The sequence below is a fragment of the Lutra lutra genome, chromosome 3, assembly GCF_902655055.1.
Source record: "Lutra lutra chromosome 3, mLutLut1.2, whole genome shotgun sequence".
NCBI classification, from domain to species: domain Eukaryota; kingdom Metazoa; phylum Chordata; class Mammalia; order Carnivora; family Mustelidae; genus Lutra; species Lutra lutra.
This window is the reverse complement of record NC_062280.1, coordinates 6824701-6838290: the sequence shown is the minus strand read 5'-3', so window position 1 is coordinate 6838290 and position 13590 is coordinate 6824701.

Below are 13590 nucleotides of genomic sequence, written 5' to 3'. Positions count from 1 at the left end.
GTTAGTGTTTTTGTCAATTTTTTTTAATCACAAAGGGTTTTTAAAATTATTATTTTTTATTTGAGTATTGTTGACACACAATGTTACATCAGTTTCAGGTGTATAACTCAGTGACTTGACAGGTTTATACATTATGCCATCTTCACCACAAGGATAACTACCATCAGTCCTATTGCATCAATATTACAGTATCATTGACTGTATTCCTTATGCTCTGTTTTTTATTCCATGACTGGCTCATTCTGTAACAGGAAGCCTGTGTCTCCCTCTCCCCTTCTCCCATTTTGTCCAGCTCCCCCATTCTCCTCCCCTCCAGTTTGCCATCAGTTTGTTCTCTGTATTTATAGTTCTGATTTTGCTTTTTGTTTATTCATTTTTTAAGAATCAATATATTAAAAAAAGAAATAATTTCTGAGTGGAATCATAAGGTATTTTTCCTTCTAAGTCTGACTTATTTCACTTAGCGTTATACCCTCTAGGTCCATCCATGTTGTCTCAAATGACATAATCTCATCTTTTTTGTGGCTGTGTAATATTCTATTATATATATAAGGAATATATATGTATGCATATATATACATATATATGCATACACACATACACACACATATATATATGCTTACAAACGCACACACACACACACCCCCCATGTCTTCTTAATCCATTCCTATATTGATGGGCACTTAGATTGTTTCCATATCTTGGCTATTATAAATAATGCTGCAGTAAACATAGAGATATGTTTATCTTTTCATGGTAATGTTTTTGTTTTTCCTGGTTAATACCCAACAGTGGAATTATTGCATTGTATAGTATTTCTACTTCTAATTTTTTGAGAAAATTCCATACCGTTTTCCACAGTAATTGCACCAGTTTGCATTCCCACAAACAGTCATGAGCATTCCTTTTTCTCCATATTTTCACAAACATTTGTTTCTGGCCTTCTTGATTTTAACCAGTTTAACAGGTGTGAAGTGATACCTCATTGTTTTGATCTGTGTTTCTCTGATGATAAGTGATGTTGAACATTTTTTCATGTGTTGGCCATCTGTATGTCTTCTTTGGAAAAACTGTTCAGGCCCCCTGCCCATTTTTTAATCAGATTGTTTATTGAGGGGGAGTTATTGAGTTGTATAAGTTCTTTATATATTTTAGATATTAATCCCTTATTGGCTATATCATTTACAAACATCTTTTATTTAGTAGGTTGTCTTTTTGTTTTGTTGATTATTTCCTTTGACATGAAAAAGCTTTTCATTTTGATGCAATCCTAATAGTTTATTTTTGCATTTGTTTCCCTTGCCTTAGGAGATATAGCTAGAAAATATTGCTATGGCCAATATTGGAGAAATTACTGCTTGTGTTCTCTTCTAGGATTTTTATTCTTTCAAGTTTCACATTTAGGTCTTTAATCATGTTTGAGTTTATTTTTGTGTATGGAGTTTAAAAAGTAGTCCAGTTTCATTTTTTATAGATGACCTTTAGTTTTCCCAGCACCATTTATTGAAAAAACTATCCTCCCCATTGTATATTGCCTTCTTTGTCATACATTAGTTAACCATATAAATGTGGGTTTTTTTTTCTGGGGGTCTCTATTCTGTTCCATGATCTATGTGTCTCTTTTTTTCTGCCAGTACCATACTATTTTGTAATACATCTTGAAATTCAGAATTACGATTATCTCTAGCTTTGCTCTTTTTCAGGACTGCTTTGCTATTCAGGGCCTTCTGTGGTTCCATACAAATTTTAGTATTATTTGTTCTAGTCTTGTGAGAGGTTTTAGTGTTTTATTTATAAGAATTATATTGACTCTGTAGATTGCTTATGCACATTTTGGCAATGTTATTCTCCCAATTATTATTTGTTCTTGTTTTGTGAAAAGTGTTATTATTATACTCATAGGAATTACACTGACTCTGTACATTGCTTTGGGTAATATGGGTATTTTGGCAATATTAATTCTTTCAATCCATGAGCATGGAATATCTTTCCATTTGTTTGTGTCATCTTCAATTTCTTTCATCCGTGTTTTATAGTTTTCACAGTACAGGTCTTTCACCTCCTTAGGTAAGTTTATTCCTGGGTATTTTATTCTTTTTGGAGAAACTGTACATGATAGATAGATAGATAGATAGATAGATAGATAGATAGATATAGATACAGATTTTTTTAATTTTTCTGTCTGCAACTTTGTTCTTAGGGTGTAGAAATGCTACCAGTTTCTGGGTATTTGGTATCTGCCACTTACTGAAATTTGTTTTTATTTCTAGTAGGTTCTTTGGTAGAGTCTTTAGGATTTTCTATGTGTAGTACAATGTCACCTGCAAATAGTGACAGCTTAATTTCTCTGTCAATATGGAAGCCTCTTATTTCTTTTTCTTCTCTGATTATTGTGGGTAGGATTTCCATTATTATGTTGAATACATGTGGCAAAAGTGGACAACCTTGTCTTATTCCTCACCTTAGAGGGAAAGTTCTCATTTTTCCTCCACTGAGTATGATGTTGGCTGTGGGTGTTTCATATATGGCTTTTATTACGTTGAGGTATATTCCCTCAAACCTCATTTTGCTGAGAGTTTTTATCATGAGTGGGTGTTGAATCTTGTCAGATTCTTTTTCAACATCTATTGAGATGATCATAAGATTTTTATCTTTTGTTAATGTGGTATATAAAGTTGATTGATTGTGAATATTTTTTAAAAGATTTTATTTATTCATTTGACAGACAGAGATTACAAGTAGGCAGAGAGGCAAGCAGAGAGAGAGGAGGAAGCAGGCTCTCTGCAGAGCAGAGAGCCTGATGCGGGTCTCAATCCCAGGACCCTGGGATCATGACCTGAGCCGAAGGCAGAGGCTTTAACCCACTGAGCCACCCAGGTGCTCCTCTTTCTTGATTTTATTTATTTGGGTCCTTTATCTTTTTTCCTTTATGAGTCTGGATATGGGTTTGTCAATTTTGTTTATCTTTTCAAAGAATCAGCTCTTGGTTTCATTGTGTTTTTTTGTTGTTGTTGTTGTTTTTTTTTTTTGGTCTTTGTCATTATTTCCAATTTCTGCTGTGATCTTTATTATTTCCTTTCTTCTACTCACCTTTGGTTTTCTTTTTATTTTTCTAGTTCCTTTAGGTGTAAGATTAGATTATATATTTAGAACATAGTTCTTCATTCTTAGTTCTTCATTCTTCACTCTCTCAGAGATTTTAGAACCATTGTGTTTTCATTTTCATTACTCTCGATGTATTTTTTTTTTATTTCCTCTTTGTTTTCTTCTGACCCATTGGTTCTTTAGTATCATGTTGTTTAGTCTCCACTTTTGTGGGTTTTTTCCCAGTTTTTTTAATTGTAATTTATTTCTAGCTTCATACTATTTGCATCAGAAAAGATAAAGGTTATGATTTCAATCTTCTTCAATTTATTAAGACTTATTTTATAGTCTAATATGTGATCTCTTCTGAAGAACATTTCATGTGCACTTGAAAAGAATGTGTATTCCGTTGTTTTAGTTGGAATCTTTTGTATGTCTGTTATGTCTGTCTGGTCCAATGTATCATTCAAAGACATTGTTTCCTTATTGATTTTCTGTCTGGATGATCTCTCCATTGATGTAAGTGGAACATTAAAGTCCCCTACTATTATTATATTCCCATCAATTTCTTTATGTCTATTAATATTTGCTTTATGTATTTAGGTACTCTAGAGTGTGTAGATATTTGCATTTATCATTATGTAATGCCGTTCTGTCTCTTGTTAGAGTCTTTATGTTAAGTCTGTTTTGTCTGATATAAGTATTGTTGCTCCAATTTATTTTTTTTCACTTCCATTTCCATGGTGAATACTTTTTTCCATCCCTTTACTTTCAGTCTGTATCAATTTTTAGGTCTGAGGTGAGTCTCTTGTAGGCAGCATATGTAGGCAACCTTGCTTTTAAATTTTTTTTTTTTACTTTTTGCTTTTTTTATTTTTTGTTTCTTTTTGTTTGTTTTTATTTTAATCCATTCCACTACTCTATGTTTTTTGATTAGAACATTTAGATAATTTACATTTAAAGTAATTATTTATAAGTATGTACTTCTTGTCATTTTTAAAATTTACTTTCTGGTTATTTTCTTTGTTCCTTCTCCTCTTGCTCTCTTTCTTTGTGATGAATGTGTTTCCATTGTGTTTTATTTGGCTTTCTCTACATTTTGTGTATCTATCATAAGTTTTAAGGTTGTGGTTACTATGAGTTTCATATATAACATTCTAGGTAAATAACAGTCAATATTGATTTGATGGGCATTTAAGTTTAAACACATTCCATATAGTCATATGTTACATGTTATCTTTTATATATTTCTTATATCTAATTATGACCATTAGTTTTGCATTTCTTGTAAGGGTGGTTTAGTGATGATAAATTCCTTTATCTTTTGTTTGTCTAGAAAACTCCTTTTTTCTCCTTCAAAATTGCCTAGTATTCTTAGTTATAGACTTTTTTTTTCTTTTCAGCATTTTGAATATACTGTACCACCCCTTTATGGCTTGTGTAGTTTCTGCTGAAAAGTCAATTCATAGCCTTACAGATTTGCACTTGTAGGTAACTTTTTTGTATCACTCTTGCTGTTTTAAGATTCTATCTTTAATCTTTGACATTTTAATTATTAGACTCTATGGTGTGGAACTCCTTGGGTTCATCTTGTTTGAAACTCTGTGCTTTGGGCACATAGGTGGTTCAGTCAGTTTAGCATCTGCCTTCAGCTCAGGTCATGATCTCAGGGTCCTGGGATCGAGCCCCATGTCAGGCTCCCTGCTCAGCAGGAAGTCTGCTTCTCCCTGTCCCTCTGCCTGCCACTCCACCTGCTTGTGCTCTCTCTCTGTCAAATAAATGAACAAAACCTTAAAAAATAAAACAAAACTCTATGTGCTTCTTGGTCTTATATATCTATTTTCTTCTCTAGGTTAGAGAAGTTTTCAGTTATTATTTCCTCTTGTAAGTTTTCTATACCCATCTCTCTCTTCTTCTTCTGGAACCTCTCTAATGGGAATGTTTGTTCTCTTGATGTTGTCCAAGAGATCTTTTAATCTACCCTCATTTAAAAAAAAATATTTTCTTATTTTTCTCTTTAGCTTATGTGCTTTCCATTATCTTGTCTTCCAGATTGCTGATACGGTCTTCAGCATACTCTCGTTTACTGTTGATTCCCTCTAGTATGCCTTTTTTTTTTAAATTTTAGTTATTGTATTCTTCAACTCTAATTGGTTCTTTTTAATGTTTTCTATCTCTTTATTGAAGGTCTTACTGAATTATTCTCTTCTTTTCTCTAACATGATGAGTATCTTTATGATCATTACCTTAAATTCTTTCTCAGGCATATTGCTTATCTCTGTTTCATTTAGTTCTTTTTATGAGTTTGTTTTTTCTTATTCTTTCTTTTGAAGCATATTTCTCTGTCACCCCGTTTTGCTTGAATTTCTGTGTTTGTTTCTATGCACTAGGCAAAATGGCTACTTCTGGTAAATTTGAATGAGTGGTCTTATGTATGGTGTCCCTTATGTAGATTGTATGTGCTTGGTGACTTTTGCTGGCTGGCTGGAACTGTGGTTGTACATGCTAGTTAATCTTTGAAAATGTGGCTTTTTACAGAAAAAGTAAAGAAAAAGGAAAAGAAAAAAGAGAACAAGAGAACAAATAAGGAAAAAAAAAACAAAAAGAAGAAAATAAAAACAAGACAAATTTTTAAAAACTAAAAGTGAAAGAATGAGTGAATAAAAATTAAAAAAAAAATGGAAAACACAAAACTGTGTCTTATTTTCTGTGCCATAACACCACAGGGTGGCTGATGTGGGCTTGTGAACCCTGGGCTTACTGAGATCACAAGCTCATGTGAAAAAAGATTGCTCTTTCTTTCTTTCTTTCTTTCTTTCTTTTTTAAAGTTTTTATTTATTTGACACAAAGAGAGAGAGACAGATCACAGGTAGGCAGGCAGATAGAGAAGGGTAAGCAGTCTCCCTGCCAAGCAGAGAGCCCAATGTGGTGCTTGATCCCAGAAACCTGAGATCATGACCTGAGCCTAAATCAAGAGTTGGGCATTTAACCAACTGAGCCACCCAGGAGCCCCTGGTCTGGGCCTTTTTTTTTCCCCCCGCTCTGCCCTGGCATGATGAGGGCTGGAATGGGCTTGAAGACCCTGGGCTTACTGAGATCATAAGATCCCTGTGAAGATGAGACCTACCAGTTATGGTGTCTAGATACACCCATTTAGGCATCAGGACTCTAATTTATGGGACACTCCAATTATGGTATTCAAAGCCACCTCTTTGTGTATCTAGACCATGGTCCAGTCTAGGCTTTTAATGTGGAGGGGTGAGAGCATTACCAAAGTTTCTTGGTCGTTTTAAACCATGGGTTTTTTGGGATGCCTGGGTGGCTCAGTCAGTTGAGCAGCTTCCTTTGGCTCAGGTCATGATCTCAGTGTCCTGAGATCGTGTCCCACATCGGGCTCCTTACTCAGCAGGGATTCTGCTTCTCTCTCTGTCTCTGCCTGCCTCTCTGTCTGCCTGTGCTCGCTTGCTCTCTCTCTCTCTGACAAATAAATAAATAAAAATCTTTAAAAAAATAAATAAACCATGGCTTTTTTTCTGTGTCCCAGCATAACTAGGGCTGGTATAGACTTATGGACCCTGGACTTGGTGAAGTCTTAAGCTCACTGAGACCCTGGGCTTGCCCATTGTGGTGTCCAAAACCTGTTCCAATCTAGGCTCTTAAGATGGGGTGGGAAGTAAACTGTCATTCTTCAGTCCCTCTAACCTTGAGAACTTTCATGTAGCTCCTCCACTGCTTAGTGGAGTTCTAGTGTTGTGTTTTCTATATGCCAGTTGCTCTTTTAAAGCACGGCTTTTTTCTGTGCCCAGGGACCAAGAGTTGTCTCCTGGTTCCTCAGTATTATCCCTCCTCAGTGCTTTTGGTAGTTTTGGTAGTAGGTGTTTCCTTTGTTAACATGTCTCCATCAGCCTTCATGTTCTCTTGTCATTCTCTCTATCTTCGGTTGTTCAGTAGCTGTTCCTTCAGCCCTCAATTCTTTGGGAAGAATTGTTCTATTAATAGGTATAATTTGATGTATTCTGTGGAGGAGGTGAGTTCAGAGTTTTCCTAAGTCACCATCTTGAACCTGAACTCTCATGAAATTAATTTTCACCTTTTCATACTATACCTATTGGAAGGAAGACATTATGCATAGTCTATACTTAAGAAGTAGAGAGGTATACTTCACCTTTTTGCGAGGACAGGGTCTCTTCTAGTTTGGAATTCTGCACTGATCTATGGGGTACTCAGTTATCCATGTAGACACTGTGACTTCATGTGTAGCACAAATTTTGGCTATTTCCTCCATTTTTTAATTATTTGTATCAGTATGGGCTCATTTTTAAAATCATTTTGATTGTAATCTAACGCTACATTAGATTACATTGTTTAAGCTGTTCAAGCTGTTATCTCTTGGCACTTGAAAGTTCTTTGAGTTGACACTTTATTCTTTTGATATGACTCCATAGTTTTGTTTTCCTTTTATTTTGTTTGTTTTTTTTTTTAGCTCTTTGTTGCTTTCTGGTACTACGAGATAATTTAGGCTATCTTATGTATTTCCTGTCCCAGCCCTAGAATCAACCATTTTCATTTTCTCCAAGGAGATCTGGTTTCTTTTAATGAAGAATAACATTAGAACTGATGGGTGTAAGTGTTGCCACTATATCATTTTTGTTTCTAGGGCTTCTCAAATGATAGATCAATGGGATATGTATGTGCAACTAACAGATGCATATACATACATCTATAAATATTTACATAGGTATCCATCTGTATCAATATTGAGCCACAAATGAGTTCCTTCTGGTATCTCCAACTTTAATGTAGTACTACAGGGATCATGATAAACTCCCACTTTGCTTCTCTGTAATTACCCACCACCAACAAGAAACTTATATCCCAGCACTATGCACTATCATCCATTTACTTAATTGTTTAATTCCAGTGTATATGAATATTAGATTCAGGTTGTTAACCCATATTCCCAGCATAAGAACTTTGCCAACTAGAGTGCACTGCTTATGTATAGTTCCTTTTGCCTTTAGTCTTAGAGTCTGCACTAATTTCTAAAATTCGTTAGGTCAGCAGTTTTTTTTTTCCTTAACTCAGTTCAGCTAGGTTATTAGATTTGTAATACAATTCAATTAGTTTGTCATAGTCTGCATTCCATTCTAGTATGTCTTGACATCGTAAATGATTATTTAAATTACATACATTAAGGTTCCCCTTTATGCTGTATGGTTTTGTGGGTTTTGACAAATGTGGAATGTCATTATCCACAACTATATTATCATTCAGAATAGTTCACTGCCCTTACAATTCTTTGTGAATCATCTGTTCAACCTTTTTTCACCCCTAAAACCTTTGTAAGCAATGACTAATCTGTTTACTATTCTTCTAGTTTTTCTTTTCAAGAATGTCATATAAATAGAATGATACAGTATGTAGCCTTTTTAGACTAGTTTCTTTTACTTAGTAATTTTATGGCCTCTATACCTTTATAGCTTTACCCTGAGCTCATTACTAAAATGCTCCTGTTTTGTTTTACATTTCCTTTTTTCTTGGTCCATGTATTTTTTTCCCCTTTGTTCTATAGCTCACTCCCCGGGACCATTAGTTTAGCTCTCCTCTATTTCCTGTTGCATAGAAAAATACCTAAGTCTGTATGATTACTATAACAATTTTGTTTTGTATTAATATATTAAATGCTTAAAAATTATTGGCATGGGTGTGCCTGGGTGGCTCAGTGGGTTGGGCCTCTGCCTTCGGCTCAGGTCATGATCTCAGGGTCCTGGGATAGAGCCCTGTATTGGGCTCTCTGCTCAGCAGGGAGCCTGCTTCCCCCTCTCTCTCTGCCTGCCTCACTGTCTACTTGTGATCTCTCTCTCTCTGTCAAATAAATAAATAAAATCCTTAAAAAAATCTGTATATTTTAAAAAATTATTGGCATGATTTTCATGTTTATTTTACAATGTTTCTCAATTCCCCTTTCATTTTTCTTCTGTCTTTATTCTATTTCAATATATTAATTTTGTTTTTGTAATTAATAGTTACCCTTTCTTCTCTTCTCATCCTATTACATCTTTTCTGTTCCTTTTAGAATTTTGATTTCTCTTACCTCTTTAGCTTTTAATTTTTCTAATTTGTATTCTCCATCACCAAGTTTACTTGCCCACCTTTCTCCCCAAACAACTATTCTCATAATCCTTCAATCATTTGTTATCCTGATTACAACAATCTATAGATAGTGGTTAATAGGAGAAGAATTTAACAAAAGGACTGTTTCTAAATGTAAGAAAGGGGCAAGGAGAAGGGCACTTGGGTGGTTCAGTGGGTTAGAGCCTCTGCCTTTGGCTCCGGTAGTGATCCCAGGGTCCTGGAATCAAGCCCCGCATGGGGCTCTCTGCTCAGCGGGAAGCCTGCTTCCCTTCCTCTCTCTCTCTGCCTGCCTCTCTGCCTACCTGTGATCTCTGTCTGTCAAATAGATAAATAAAATCTTAAAAAAAAGAAAGAAAGAAAGAAAGAAAGAAGCAAGGATAGGGAATGATTATCAAAACCCAAAGAGGATAACTATATGTAAAAGGCAGGTTAATACCAACTGTGTCATTAAGTAGCTGGAATGGACTGAGAATGGTTTGGAGGAAGTGGTAGAAATATATAATATGACCTCATTCTCTTACCACTTTTAGTGGTTACCATAGGGTTTAGAATATGTATCTTTCATTAGACAGAGTCTATCTTCAAATAATATTATGTAACTTTACATATAGTGCAAGGATCTAGTTTACCTGTAGTGTAAACATAGCCAGCATACAAAGCATTCAAAAGTCACAGATATTACTGTGATCATATCTGTTACACTTAGGATTTCATTTATAAAAGCTACCTTCCTTGGTCAGAAATAGAAATCATGAACCTCAGTAAGAATAATAACTGTGATGGATTAAATATATCAAATATGCTTAAATCTTTGAGTTCAAAAGACAATTTAAAACAAGAAAAAAAATCACTGGTCAATCTTGGAAGATGCTAGTAAACTTCTTTAATATTTTGAAAATCATTGAATAAAGAGTAAAAATCCAGAATTTCTTGTTTATTTACTATATTAACTGTACCTTAAGGTGACCGTATGGTTGATGAGAGAGATTTGTTCTTATGGTATTGTGAATCAAGGTCATATATTTTTTAAATGAAAGGTAACATTAAAATATCTCAGTTTGGCAACCTTGAGGAAAATGCGAGTTCTGGGCAATGACCTAATATCATAAATGTCGAAATAACCTGACATTATGTGCCTCCTGATGGAAGTACACAATAACAACTCTGAAGTACTCTTACTAAAAAATTGAACCAGAATCTTATCAAGCATCTCTAGCTCTAACTACCCATTTGTAGGAAATAGAAGAGGGAAAGAAATGTGTTCAATTATACCACAAGGAGGCCATCCACAAAAATTCAGACTGTGGAAAATGTTATGAGATAAACCACTGATTTCTTTATCAACTAAATTGCAAGGAAAAAAATGGAGAAGGTAAATAGGAGCCTACATATTAAATGAGGCTTATTACTAATTGCAATCTATTGACTATATCAAATCTTAATTCCAACAGTAGTTCTCAACCAGGGGTGGTTTTGAGGCCCAGAGGACCTTTGGAAATATCTGGAAATTTTTGATTGCCACACCTGTGGCAAGGGGAGGTGGGAATGCAAAGGACATTCGCCAGGTACAAGCCAAGGAGGTGGCTTTTCATTTTACAATGCACGAGACAACTTCCCCGTAAAACACAATAATTATTATTATTATCCGGCCTAAAATGTTAGTAGTGCCAGGGTCAAAAAACCTAGATTCAAACAAATAAGCTCTATCATATCTTTGTTTTATATACATTCTAATTCTGTTACAGAAAGGCATAGCTGTACTTGTACACAAGGCAGTTGCATTAATGATTCAGTGTAATGAGGAGTAAACAGTTTGAATGAATGTACTATTCATCTTACCAAATTGATAAAGAGTGTTAATATAAACGGGGTATTTTCTTTCTTCTTCTTCTTCTTCTTTTTAATTCAACTGCTGATCTACTGTGCTCATTGGAATCAATCTTTCTATGCCTAAAGGGCATGTAATGAATGACTAGAAGACATGGGTAATAAGATGTTGAGAATATATTGCTACACATTAAAAGGTCTCTTACTAGATTTTGTTAAATAATTAATTTTGGCAACTTGTTTCCTGAAATTATTTATTTTTATTAGTAGGAGGATTCAATGATTCATATATTTTTCCTTATTGAAAATTTACTGTAGAACAAAAGAGACAATTTGAATTAAGTGATTTTCTTATTTTCATAACATTTTTCTGGATTGAAAGCAGAAATATACACACAATGTTAATACATACTAGGCAAGTGTTCATAATAACAGTAATTATTTATTTAGCACTTACTATATTCTAGACATTCTGATTTGTACTTTGGACTCTTTTTTTTTTTTTTTTAAATTCTCAAGCACGTATTTCCGTAAATAAATGGATGGAGGAAGTGTTATCAACCACATTTTACATGCGAAACAAAGGTTAGTAAAATGAAATACATCTTGTATTTTCCTGTGAAGAGGTTATGAAGCCAAATTCAAGTCCAATTCTACCTGATTAAAAACCATTTTAGTAAATGTTTGCTGTACTAATACAGGAACACATAAACAAAATACTAATTTAAAAGAATCTGCTTGTCCATTTCATCTTAAATAAATTTCCATCACCATAGTAGGAGATTAATGAAAATTATCCATATGTTATTGCTCTGATTTTGCTCTGATTGCTCTGATCCTGACCATATAGAGTACACTACATATATGGCTATGTTAAAAACACAAGTCCAGGAAGTGCCCACTATTATTGATTCTTACAATATTTATATAAAATTTCATCTATAAATTTACTAATATTTTTAAAGATTTTATTTATTTATTTGACAGCGATCCCAAGTAGGCAGAGATGGAGGCAGAGAGAGAGGAGGAAGTAGGATCCCTGCTGAACAGAGAGCCCGATGCGGGGCTCGATCCCAGGACCCTGGGATCATGACCTGAGCCGAAGGCAGAGGCTTTAACCCACGGAGCCACCCAGGCGCCCCTGTAAACTTACTAATTTGATCTGGAGATGTAACTGTGGTCTGTGGAGATGGCAAATTATATCTCTGTAAAATATTTCTTTGCTGCCTTTAGTTCTTATGACAAAGGAAGTTCCTGGGAAGTTGCGTTAAAATAGATCACTGATCTCATAGAACTATTATGAATGAATCAATTGCAAAAAACTACTAAGTGATAGTCTCATTTCCATAGAAATGGTCTCATTATGACTAAATACTAAAAATGTATGAGGACAGTATTGTTTGCAGTAAGTCTTGCAGCACTTCCTTTCTCACTAACTCATATAAATATCTTCTCTCATGTTTAAATTAAATGATTTGAATTCATCACACACACTAGGAGACAGTCTCAGATTTTCACTCTGAACTATTAGTTCTATTATTTCTGTAAGTTTATTTGGGCATAAACTATCAGTGAACAGAGTTGAATAAAATGTTTTTTGCATATTTTAAGCAAAAAATACTTCTTTTTAAAATTGTAGGTTATATTTATATTTTCTTCCTTCTTATGATTTAACAAATAAATACGCAAGATGATGAGGTATTTTTAAATATTACTGGGAAAGTAAAAGGTACCTTTTCTTCTTGTCCATTGAACAACCCATCGAGCCTAATAATTTTTGTCAAGTCAGAAACAATTACAGGAACACATACATACTAGATAAGGCCATCTGCAAGTATATACTTATGTAGTAATCAGTAATATCTCTTGCTATCCTTTCTTCATGCTTTTGTACCGAAAAAAAATATTTAAGAACTTTGTCTGATGGTCTATGAGAATCACCAATTTATGGTGCCTACAGTTAAACAACCTAGTAATTTGTTCTTTCAAAATTTGCTTGTTAGCACTAGTGTCTTCGGTAGCAGGTGTAAATATTTTGAAAGTCCTCATACTAGATAAACAGGAAATAGAGAACATCTGCACAAAGACTTTTTTCTACTTTGAAAGAAGAATCCAGAGGAAAAAAAAACATTATTATAAAGGATATATTAGTAAAAACATTTGCATATATTTATAATAACTTCTACTTAAGAGCTTTGTAAGTACTTCCTATGTAATAGATCAGTCCTCAAAATAACAGTTTAAAAGATTGGTCAATAAATTTGCCACATAAAATCAACCATTTGCTAGATAGATTTGAAACAGTGAGCTTGACTTCAGAGTACAGCTTCTAAGCATCTTCATTAGAAGATGGTTTAAGGCAACTTAATTTACTATAATTCATATGGCAAACTGAAACTAAAACAAAATATCTGTCCCAAGGTGACAAATTATTGATCTCATGTGACTTGTTGATGCAAGGCGCCCATGTATTGCCATTAACTTAAAAAAAATTTCAAGGGCACCTGGATGGCTCAGTGGGTTAAGCAACTGCCTTCGGCTCA